Consider the following 12,663-nt stretch of genomic DNA (forward strand, 5'->3'; position numbering starts at 1 on the left):
CACTCTTTTTAGCAGAGGTAGAGTGGGCAGAATGGAAGAGGAATGACACAGTATCAAATCTACATTACTTGCTTTAGAGTTCTTGACTGTTTGGAAAGAGGGGATCTAGAATATTTATTGATCAAAGCACTAATTGCTAAATCACAAGATGGGGAGCTGCAGTAGATTACCAAGTCAGTTGATGGAACAGTATGAAAAGCTCCTTAAACGTCTGTCTGCTGCTTCTACGGTCCCCAGAGCCAGCTGCCTCGGGCCACCAGAGCAATAGCTGCTGTGGCTGGCTCTGGGATGGACACCTGAACCAGTACCCAAACCAGTACCTGAACCAGTTCCCTGGGGCTGCCTTCAGGACACTGTGATGGCCCATGGGGTGCTCCAGAAGCCCTGAAGTCAACCACACTAGCCACCAATTTGAAGTCACAAATTTATGGAACATGTAACTTCCAGGATCTCCATTTAAAAAAAAATGCAGCCTTACTTATGGGGCATGGTAGAAAAAGTAACTGAATAGCAGCTCCCAGTGTCATACTGTACTTGAGATGGCAGACTTGATCCTTAGACATATCAACAGGGGAACATCAAATATGGTTAAGGAGGTAGCGCTATGTCTATATGAAGCATTAATGGGAACATTGCAGCAATACTGTATCCAGTTCTGGTGTCCACAGTTCAAGCTGGGTGAAGTGATCAGACTAAATGACCATAATGGTCCCTTCTGGCCTTAAAGTCTATGCAATATTTAGTAGCGTGCACATTGCATGTTAGAAAAATATGACAGTTCAGCTGCAGTATACTGCCTTTTGGAACTGCTCTATCTAGGTGACTAACCACAGACACAACATTTCATAACCCGCATCTTATTTCAGACACACCACATAATCCTGCAGACCTTCATTACATCCTGTAGCAGTTATTTAAACAGAATAAGTTGAGTACATCTTAAAATGTAGTGTTCATAAAAGAGGCCAGAGCAATCACCTTAGATACTCAATTCCTCTGTTTACACTCAGAAGTGCTGCAGCAGCAACAGAGTTCCCCCCAGCAAGCTCCAGGGCTGAACTAAAGGGATCATAGATCCTTTCTGAACCTGTCCAACCCAGGACTCTCCACCAATAAAAGCTAATTGTGAGAGTGATTTCTGGGATGCAGATACGTGGCTAGCCAGTAGGAACAGTACTGAAATGAAATTCTCCTTGCTTAAGTCAGCAAACAGCCATTGTAACAGTAACTTTTGGTCACTATAAATTGATGTCATGTAGCAAGAGCCTTGGTGCAGGAGGACAGATTTCAAGCTTATTGCTGGCACAAAGATTTTGCATGAATCAGTGAACTTGGTGATAAAATATTGAAGGGTATCATCCCTGTGAGTTACAAGGGCTGCATTATTTGCCAACAAGTCCTTTCTGATGATCTCCATCTTCATCTTATTTCTGAACATTGCAATATTAAGCAACCCTTCATCATGTCTAATACTAAGACAGATGCCCACTCAAACATGGAATGCGTGATGACGCAGCAATAAGAAGAATTAAACAATATGAGCCAGTACGCAAACCTGCTTCATGCCATTGTTGATGTTAAAGTCAGGCTCCTGATTTTCATACATTGTACAATGGCATAAAGGCAACGATAAAGATCTCACACGGTTTAAATATAGATGGACAACCAAAATTCTTCAGAACAATACAGAATCCTGACCCACTAGTTCTGTCAAAGGCTATTAATAAATCTATAAGAGCAAAATACAACAGAATATGCGTCTTGCTGTACATTTCCTGCATTTGTGCTGCAGAGCAATCATGTCTATGGTGGACCATCCCTAGCAGAAGCCACAATGACTGTCAGAATAGATTCTCTCAGCTAAAGTTTGAAGTCCAGGTAAAAGAATATGGCTGAAGATTTTCCCCCAAACAAAGCTTTAAAAGGGATATGTCCCATAGTTATCATCAGCACTTGTCTCCTTTATTTGTATAGATTTGGATTAAACCAGCTTGCTTAAAATCTTGCAAAACTAATTTCTTCCTTCCAAAAGAGTTGAAATACCTTGTGCAATCTTTGCAGCATGTCTTTGTTTGCACATTTGGAGATTTCAGCCAGTAAACAGCCAGAGCCTGCAATTCTGTTGTTGGGAATCTTTTACGCGCCTCGTTCAAGTTCCTCTCATGTGGGTTTAGCATCCAACAGTCATATTGAACCCAGACAATTTGTCTAGCACATTAGTCTACTATAGACTCCCTTGAGTAAATCATTCCATAGTGCTCAATCCATCTCTCCAGTTGCTTCCCTTTATCAGTTATGATATTGCTATCTTTCAAATGAACTATCTTATTCTTTATCTTTCCAATAGCTTTTCTGATGCTTGCAACCATCCAGGGTCACCTGCATCAGCTGCTTGTTGGATGCTATCACAGAGACCAGCCAAAATTCTTGAGCACACTTCCTGGTGTCAGGATTTTTAACACCTTTGGACATAATCATCCCTGTGGGCCAGGGAAAACATGCCTTTGGCTGTGTAAAATCAATGCAGACACATGAAATTCTAAAGTGTCACAGGCTGCCATTTGGCAGCATTACCAACGGTCACTTTTTGTCAGTTAGTTTCCCCGGTAACCTGAACTCATAAACAGGTATTTGAATCAAAGGCCTCTGATTGGGTGACACCTGGAGTTTCCAGAACCTTCCCTGAATCAGAGGACCTTGTTGAAAACCGCGCAAATATGATAAGCATGTCATGAATGATTCATAAGAGTGCTCTATATAAGTAGAGCTCAGAGCTCACTCAGGGCTCTCTCTCTCTCTCTCTAGTAGGGGGCTGACAGCAGAAAGGTGTGGCTGCACAGAGCTGAGCTGAAGCACTCTTGTTGTGGCTGCATAGCAGCGTCCACCTGGCTGAAATCACTTCTGGTGTGGCTGCACAGCAGCGTCCACCTTGCTGATTCACTGAGCAAAATCACTCTTGGTGTGGCTGCCTAGGCAGCGTCCACCAGAGCTAAAATCACTGACAGCACTGCCACACCACTGCTGTGTCAGCAGCCCAGAGCGCCGCCTTTACCACCTGAGGCGCAAAATTTCTCACTGCCACCGCTCCCTAGCAGCTGCTCTCCCTCAGCGCTCTCAAAAAATCATCTCTTCACAGCGCTACCAGGGAGCAGCAAGCGGCCTCACGGGGAAGTGACCGGGTGGCGAACTGGCCCACCTCATGGTGGGTACTGCGTACCCGGTCACGGAACCTGAGGCCGCCATCTCGTCTTCACCAGCTGCTACCTACAACTCCACCGGATTGGACCTCGACTTACCTGATTGTGACTACTACTACCGGACTTGACACATAAACTCTACCCTCTAACACTGAACGGGACATTAGCCTGGGACACTGGGACCCTCTGTGAGGGAGAAGGGGGGTTGCTCCTCCATTGTTCATCCTCCCTGACAGGGGAGGGGAAGTACGTGGGGGGCCTGACCCCTGAGGCCGGGCCTGAAAGCTCAGGCTGGGATATTACTTTGACTATTTTAAAACCACATTTAATTAATAGCTCATATTGTTGTTATTATTCATTTATAGAGTATTGTTAGCATTTATTATAGTAGTAATGTTATCACAATCATTGTTTCTAATAAGGCGAAGGCTTGACCTTCCTCCCCCCTCTTACCTAACCCATCTCTATATATAAATATAAATAAATATTGCAGGTGTAGGCATAGCCACCCTGCCTCCCCAATCACTGTTCACCCTAAGGAACCTGAGGAAAAGCCGATTGCCTCCCAGGTATCCTCTAGTTAGGCTTACTGGAGTAGTGGGGGCCCCCCAAGAAGAGGGACAGCCCTGACAGCCTCCTAGCCCTAACCCCTTGGGGCAGGCTAGCACCCTGCCCCTGGTAGGGGGTGAGGCCAGCAACCTCACCCCTCCTTTCTAAAGGGAACAGTGGGGATCTAAAACCCCTTATTCCTGATTATACTTATCCATACTCACTATCCTATTTTACGTTTTTGCCTTCCGGTAAAATAAAACCTAAAGACATCTGTCAGGAATCAGCAAGGACACAATGTTTATTGTAAGTTTATAAGTTAGCCATTTAGAGTTGATACATTTTAAATTTGATGGTGTTCCTCAAATAAAAATTTTAGTTACTTTGTTTTAACTTTAACCCTTGTCCTGGTCTCATTGTCTCTGCCAGCCACTTCCTTCCAGGAGGCCTTAGCAGGAACCAGAGCGAACCAGGGTGGCACTCTCCTGTCTTGGGGTTGCAGCAGGGTTCTGGTTCGGGTCCTGGGACCTGTGAACAGGAGGTTCACGCCCTCCTTGTTCAGAGACTCATTTAGATACCCATATTAATAACCTGTCCGTCAAGAGAGTCCCGTCACCTGGAAATTATATGAGCAACTTTAAAAGCTTCTCTTAGGTTGCTGAGCAAATAGTGGGAATAGACTTGTCGGTGAACAGAGTGGATCTTTTCCATTCAGTGACTAGCAACAAAATCTAATAGTCTACGAAGTAGTTGACATTTTTCTTAGTATTCTTTCCAAAGCTCTTGATTAAAGAATTGCATATACTTGTCTTCAGAGTTACCATGCATCCAAAGCAGTTTCATGCATTCTGGCTATCTTTGTTGCTTCTTCATTAAAAAGCCATTTCTTGACCGTATCATTGATTTGGCACAAATCAGTATAAAGCTACATGGCAGTTTTATTATGGTGAATCTGCTTAGCTTGACATTTCACTTCGTAACAGACAAGAGTGACCTGTGGCACAGTCCGCACGTCAGTAGGATCATGTGTGCAAGATATCTTCCAAACATGTATATCTGCTGGTACCATCTCCATGAGGTTCTTCTTCTGAAGTTAGCAGCAAACAAGGTGTTGGTTGCTGATAAGCCTTGACTGACAAAGAAGTTGAGAATTCTCAGGCTGCTGTCATTCATTACCCAAAGCCATGCCTACCCAGAATCCCATGCCAGATCTCAGCACTGAATCCAACTCTTGCACTGAGGTCTCCAAATACTAAGATAGGTCCCTTCCATGGAACTTGGCCAATCATTTCTTCCAGTCTGCAGAGTTGGAGCACAGAAACTGCTGAGGTTGATGGAGGCTATGTCTACATTAGCCCTTTTGTCTGTCAAATTTTTCTAGTCAGGAATGTGAAAAAATGCACCCCCAACATAAGTTACAACAACAGAAGCATTAGTTTGGGCAACACTACATTGGTGGGAGACACGCTTTTGCTGTTGCAGCTACTGCTTTTCACTGAGGGTGGTTTAACTGTGCCCATGCAAGAGCTCTTCTCTGTCAGCATAGAGCAACTACACAGGAGACCTTACAGAGGTGCCACTGTACAGTCTCTAGTGTGGACATAACCTAACTCAAAATACCATATGTAAGAATACTGTAAACAGAGCTGCACACAATGATGTAAATTCATTTCTGATATCATTGATATTTGAGAGCTCTACTGTTTGTCTATAAACACCAAAATTTTCCAGGAAGTAGATGATGTTTTTATCTTTGGTGGCCATACAAATGAGATGGGAAGGATGCTTTCATAAGAGTCTAGATACAGAAACCACCTCCTGCTATCACCAAATATTACAATTCTCATTTAAATCCCGTTCAATGCTAAATCTCACACAGCCAAAAAACTTTGTAAAGTTGCATAGATGTGAAGACACCTAAACTCAAGTTACTGATGCTAAAGTCAGCATTAGAGATTGAATATTTGGTATCTGAACCTGTGCTACATGAACTGATAGTGACCTGACTTTCAATTTCTCCACACTTTCCCATAAAACAAAATTTCCTATTTTCACTTATTTAAAACTTTGCCAGCCTTTAACTATTTGGGCTGAAATTTCCAAAGCCATGTATCTTTTCTAGGCTACTTTATTTATTTATTTGATGTTTCAGCACAAATGGTATTTTTTGAGTAATTTGCCAACATTGCTGGCAGAAGGATCTTACTGTAGCTCAGTGACACACCTGAGCTAGAATTAGTTTAGTTAATTTAAATATCAAGAAAGTGAAGCTACTTCTAAGAAATTAATAAAAATAGGGGAGTGTGACCACTCTACTGCCAAGCCTGTAATGCAACTAAGGGCTTGTGTATGTGAGCCATAAACACCAGCATGCTATGGTGTTAAATCTACCCTGCTCCAAACTTCTGAGGCTTAACTATTCACATGTAAACATCTTGTTAGAACTCTCAGCTGTTCCAAAGAAGACTAGTTGAAAGTGCATAAATCAACAGTTAACATGCATCGGCTGAGTCTATGGCTACGTCTACACGTGAAACCAACATCAAAATAGCTTATTTCGATGAATAACGTCTACACGTCCTCCAGGGCTGGCAACGTCGACGTTCAACTTCGACGTTGCGCGGCACCACATCGAAATAGGCACTGCGAGGGTACGTCTACACGCCAAAGTAGCACACATCGAAATAAGGGTGCCAGGCACAGCTGCAGACAGGGTCACAGGGCGGACTCAACAGCAAGCCGCTCCCTTAAAGGGCCCCTCCCAGACACAGTTGCACTAAACAACACAAGATACACAGAGCCGACAACTGGTTGCAGACCCTGTGCCTGCAGCATGGATCCCCAGCTGCCGCAGCAGCAGCCAGAAGCCCTGGGCTAAGGGCTGCTGCCCACGGTGACCATAGAGCCCCGCAGGGGCTGGAGAGAGAGCATCTCTCAACCCCCCAGCTGATGGCCGCCATGGAGGACCCAGCAATTTCGACGTTGCGGGACGCAGATCGTCTACACGGTCCCTACTTCGACGTTGAACGTCGAAGTAGGGCGCTATTCCGATCCCCTCATGAGGTTAGCAACTTCAACGTCTCGCTGCCTAACGTCGAAGTTAACTTCGAAATAGCGCCCGACGCGTGTAGCCGCGACGGGCGCTATTTCGAAGTTAGTGCCGCTACTTCGAAGTAGCGTGCACGTGTAGACACAGCTTAACTGTCCATATAAGCTGTGTCTACACGTGCACGCTACTTCGAAGTAGCGGCACTAACTTCGAAATAGCGCCCGTCGCGGCTACACGCGTCGGGCGCTATTTCGAAGTTAACTTCGACGTTAGGCAGCGAGACGTTAGGCAGCGAGACGAAATAAGCTATTTCGATGTTGGCTTCACGTGTAGACGTAGCCTTAGAGTGCAGCAGCCTAGCACAAGGTAGAATCACAGCTCAACTTGTTGCAGTCTAGTTGACCATAGAGACAAGACTTGAGAAAGATAGCAAGCTGGTCAGTACATACTTCTGAATTTCTTTTCCTTACAGAAATGTATAGGTAGAACTCAGAACACAGAATTCCCACTCCACAGAAAATTACAAAATTTAGATTTAAAGTTCCATATTGGAATGAGAAATTGAAATTTACCTTTGAAAATTTAAAAACTAGAATCTGACACAGTCAAAGTAATTCCACTTTAAGGTTACAGCAAAACTTTTCAATCTAATCAACTCCATTTTTGTAATAATTAAATGTATAGAAGTCAAAGTGGTTTAATTATTATTATAATTTATATTATGTGCCTATTTTATAAACTGGTAGCTGCTTTTGAAACTGGTAGTCTGAATGGTACTTGGCGTGATCATTGGTAACTGATATTCTAACTGGTCATTTGTAATTAGTATTCTGCTTAGTTCCTGGTAACATCCTCTTGTAATTTGTTTATTACTATAAACCTAAAAATAAAGCTGTTAAACCAGGCAGCCAGCAAACTGGCCAGCAACTAAGGTACCCCTTCCCACACAAATAGCACCTACTTGCCTGTTCAAAAGCCTACAGCCAGCTGCCTGGGAATTTGGCCATCCCTGGGAGCCTGCTTACCTACCAGATGGATGAGGAGCCCGAAAACTGGACAGCCTGTTTTCCTGCAAGCCTGCCCACACACCAGCTGGCAGGAGGCTTGACAGGAAACCAGAGAGAGAGAGAGAGAGAAGCCAACTTGCCACCTTGCTGTCTGGTTCCTGTCAAAACATTGGACAGAATCAATGCATTCCTGTGGACATTTTTCATTTTACTGAATCAGCATTTCTGACAAGACTATTCTGTTGGAATTTTTTCTGACTAGCTCTAGTAGCCTTATCTTAGGTCTCAACTCCTCCCATGCCACACACACCTGTCAGTCCATTTCTCCATTGGGTACAGTTGCTCACTAGTGACTACGCTCTTTTGTCACTGTCTGCCATTTCTTCCTCTGTCTTCCTCATTTTCTTTTTCCTTCCTCAGGTACCCAGATAATGCTTGCTTAGCATGTCTCCTATCTTCTGTATGGTGCATGTGTCAGTACCCTGGACCCTTTTTTCTTTCATGATGTTTTCTCACGTGTCCTACACTGCCAGCTCCTTTATGCTCCAATTTGTTATTTTGTTTTTCCCTAAAATGCATAGTATTCTCCTCAGCCATTTTTGACAATCACTTTTTGTTCGCTGATCTCATAGTAGGCAGAATTTTAATTCTACCTCAGGACTTATCATGATGATGATTTTACCTTTTCTACCTGTGATATCCTACTCACTTTCTTTCATGAAGTTAATCTAACTGTATTCTGGAAACCTGGCATCTGCTCCTTTGCTTTGAGCTCTCTTCAGGAGGGCCCAGTGTGTTTAAGCATGTCTGCCATTTAAGTGAGTCACTTGTCAGGCAGCAAGTTACATTAAAGGCCTTTTTAGCACTTTGAAGTACTTACTTCTGTGCTGTGAGTAAAGAGGCTTACGAGATTTTTAGTTTCGCTTGGTAATTGAAAGTTCTAAACATATGACTAATTCATATTTAAAAAATAACCCTTAAAAAGCAAGGGATTTAAATTTTTAAGCATATCACCGATTAAAAATAGTTGTACTTTCACCTCTTTTTATGCTCCAGACTGGAGATGGGCATCATCTATAACACTTGAATTTCTTAACAATAGAGCTTCGATTCAGGGTTCTCCTTCAGTCCATTATAGATGTGGGAGGCAGACATGAAATCTGGGTTCTGATCTGGTGTTGTTATGGTATTCTAAAACAAATGGCTGGAAATGCTCAGATTTTGGGATATGTTGACATCTGTTTCTACTCCAGTTCTTAAGTACAATACTACTGAGTATATGCTGCAGGGGACAAAAAAATAATAAAAGAAATCCAACAGATGGTGGTGTTCTTTCTTCTTTTGTTGTTATCACAGCACAAAAAGTGTGCATGCTGCTTAACTGACAGCCGAGGTGGGGCCCACATAGCTGCAAGAGCAGGCTGTGCATACCAAGGCTTACGGACATGCTTGCCATCTAACCAATTTACACACGGCTTCTTGCAGTGCACACATCTGGCACTGCGCACCCAGCCATTCCCTTTGAAAATCCATGTATATCCATCTCTCCAGTTATACCCTGAATTAAACAGATCCTGGAACCTATGCATGCACATACAAACACTTCTAAAAAATTAGGCCTGAACATATATTCTGAAATTAGAATAATCTTTTAGCCCTTGTCTGAGACATGTTTATGGAAATCAATCTAGTCACTTAGTTGTTCTCGTTAAACTCACTTTAACTGCTGAACACCGAAATCTCATGTTAATGAGAAAACATTAGTTTGGGAAGTAGAGATGTGTCTACACCACAGAGTTCTGTTGACAGAAATCACTGTTAACAGATATTTCCCAACAGAACCTCTGTCTACAGAATACATCCACACCTAATACAGGCTCCCCCTGTTAACGCTCTCTGTCGGCAGAGCAGCCAGAATGCCCAGCCCTCTGCTGACAGAATAGCCAACCTGAAGCTCTGCAAACAGGACTGCGCACTGAACTGGAAGCCCTCTCCATCAACAGAGGGCTCCGTAGAGCGTCTACACTATTTTTTTGTCAACAGAATCTGTGGAGAGAGGCGCTATGCCTCAAACAGTCAAGACAGAGCTCTGCTAAGAAAACTGCTGCATTCTGTCGACAGACTCTTGACAGAACACATTTGCAGTGTGGACCCTCCCTAGCTTTGAAAACTCTGTCGTGTAGACCCATCTTAGGAATCTGAGTTTACACTGGCAACAGCTACCAATTGCTCTTTTCTTACCATTTTTCCTACTGGAGAACACAATTGCTCATATTCTATGGCTGAATGTTTCCCTCCTACTTAACATCCCTGCTTTCCAAACACAGAGCATCCTCTTTGTCCTGCAAGTAGCTGACTACCATCTTAAACCACCTCTTCCAAGACTAGTGCTTTGGACTGACCAGGATTAGCATGCTCATGTAAAACTGGAATAGACACCCTTATTCAGAGAAGGGCTGTTTGTTGTTTCACTAAATATCCTTCAGCAAACCTAGACAGCTGGGGCCACTCTAGAATCCTGCCTTTGGCAATGTGCTATCACTTAAGCACTGGGCTGCCACGTGTTTAAACAACTACCTCAAAGCTCAGTAGGAAATTAAAGAAGCAGGTGATCCATGAAAAGCTGGGAATTTCAGACTGCCTACAGGCCTGCAAGTAGCAGGTGTTTTATTACCTCCATCTGTTTGGTTTGGAGACTTCATGATAGAAGCAGCAACCATGTAAGTGAAAGCTTTTATTTTGATGTAAGGATCATCTTTTAGCCTTGACTAAGACATGTTTATAGAAATCAGTCCGGTCAGTTAGTTGTTCTCATTACAGTCACTGTTAACAACCCAGGCTATATGAAATGCAAACTGATTAACATAAATAGACATTGAGTGCTTTTCTAAGTAAGGTTGGATTCTGCTGGCAAATGTATTCATCCTCTCTCATACTGATGTAAAACAGTACTGGGGGAGCTAGTCTGACCTTCTATTTACTCAAGTCCACTCTTCAAATTCTCCACAGTTCTTGAGCAAAATTCCCATGCTCTTACCACACAGCTGCAGAAACATACTGAAAGGGGAACCCCAGTTAGGCTGGCTGGTTTAATGACAGTTAGGCTACAAGAGGCCTATTTTCAAAGCATAGCTTTTCGCCTTCACCTTTACCTTTTGACAGTTTGGACTTGATCCTTTTTAAAAAAATGGTAGCTTGTCTTTTCTTCAAATGGCATTTCCTTTAATCCTGTCAACACCACTTCTTACGAAAATGAGCTCATTACTTCAGCTACTCTCAGCTGATCATTAGCAAGCAGTTGCTATGCTGCTCTATTTGTTACATCTGGTTAAGTAATAATAGATATTATTGATTTCACAAAATCTGTTGCATAAATGTGTTGAATTATTAAAACAATTCCACAACTGGATGGACAGATTTGTTGTGTTTTAATGTTTATTTTATAGACTTTATAAAATCACATGACTTCAGCAAATCAGATAACTGACAAATTATTTCACCAGTCCTAGTATATAGTATACAGGTATTGTTCTTAGTATACAGTTCTTTAACTTGGCATTTTTGTATGCAACATATACATATATAGTACTAAAACGATTATCCTAATTTTCTTTGAAACACAGGCTAGGATTAGTGTAGGTGAATATATGCTATTGTTTAGTGCAATAGAGAACTATGTACCTGAGTTCAGTCATATTGTATTGTGATGTATTAATGCCATTAGTGTATTAATTCTTCCCAAAAGATCCCTTAGTTTATTGGCAATTTGCATACTTTAAACTAGCTTTTTATTGTAAGTCTAATACTGACATCTTTCTAGTTTTGCCAAAACTAAATCAAACATTTAAATTTCTGAGATGAATTGATTTTCCTGCAGCAGCTCCTTTTCTGAGATGAAACAAAAGAACAAGGTGTGTATGAGGTTTATGGGTTTAAAAACAGGATTTCAGTTCTTAAACACTTAAAACATTCATAATCAAAAACTTTAAAAAGGAATAAATCTAGAAACTCTAATGTTTTAATTCATTGGCTCTGACTTGGCTTTGGAGGAATGGCTGGGAGTGGAATTACTGGTGCAAATTACTAGTTAAATATTGTTTATATGTATGTTGGGCGGCAAGAAGTCTTTAATGCCTTGTAGCTTTTATATGCAGTATAGAAATGACCTTGATGCATACATCCAAAATATGACAAGCACTTGGAAGCGAACTAAGGGAGAAAGAGAGACAGCTACATAGATTCAAGCTGATGATCTATAAATGAAAGGCTATATAACTAAGGTAGCCGTGCTCCCCATAAGTGCTAGTGTTACTGAAGAAGGCTTGCTTTCTTGAAATATGTCCATTAAATCATCTGACTTGTTTAAACCCTAAAAAGACAGGGCTGCCCACTGTCTAGACACAGAAAAAAGCCTCAAAATATACCACACTCTTCTGCAAACATTCTCCATGAGTAAAGGTCCTGCTATGTTCCTAAAAGGACAATTTCCATTAGCCAAATACAAACAAGGAAAAAAATATATTAGCACAACTACCACACTCTCTAACGATTCTTTATAGGGCTCAAAGCTACCTGCTGTCTGATACATTGTAGGCTCCTGAACTCCCAAGTTAGTGCCCCAAGCCACTAGGATACTGTCGCAATATAATCTCTTGTAGTTCTTCTACTTTTTATGAAACACAGTACTTAAATAGTCACTGGAATTCTGGCCTCTCAGGTAAGTGTCCTTAACTACTAAGCTATAGAGTTTCTCCCTTGCTGTCTAGCCCAAAATGAATCAAACAGGCAATATGAACTGCTCCCTGTGTACTTTTTTTTTTTTTTTTTTTTTGGTATAGAAGAGTGTTTGAAAAGAATATTT

Source organism: Carettochelys insculpta, chromosome 5 (assembly GCF_033958435.1).
Source record: "Carettochelys insculpta isolate YL-2023 chromosome 5, ASM3395843v1, whole genome shotgun sequence".
Lineage (NCBI taxonomy): Eukaryota > Metazoa > Chordata > Testudines > Carettochelyidae > Carettochelys > Carettochelys insculpta.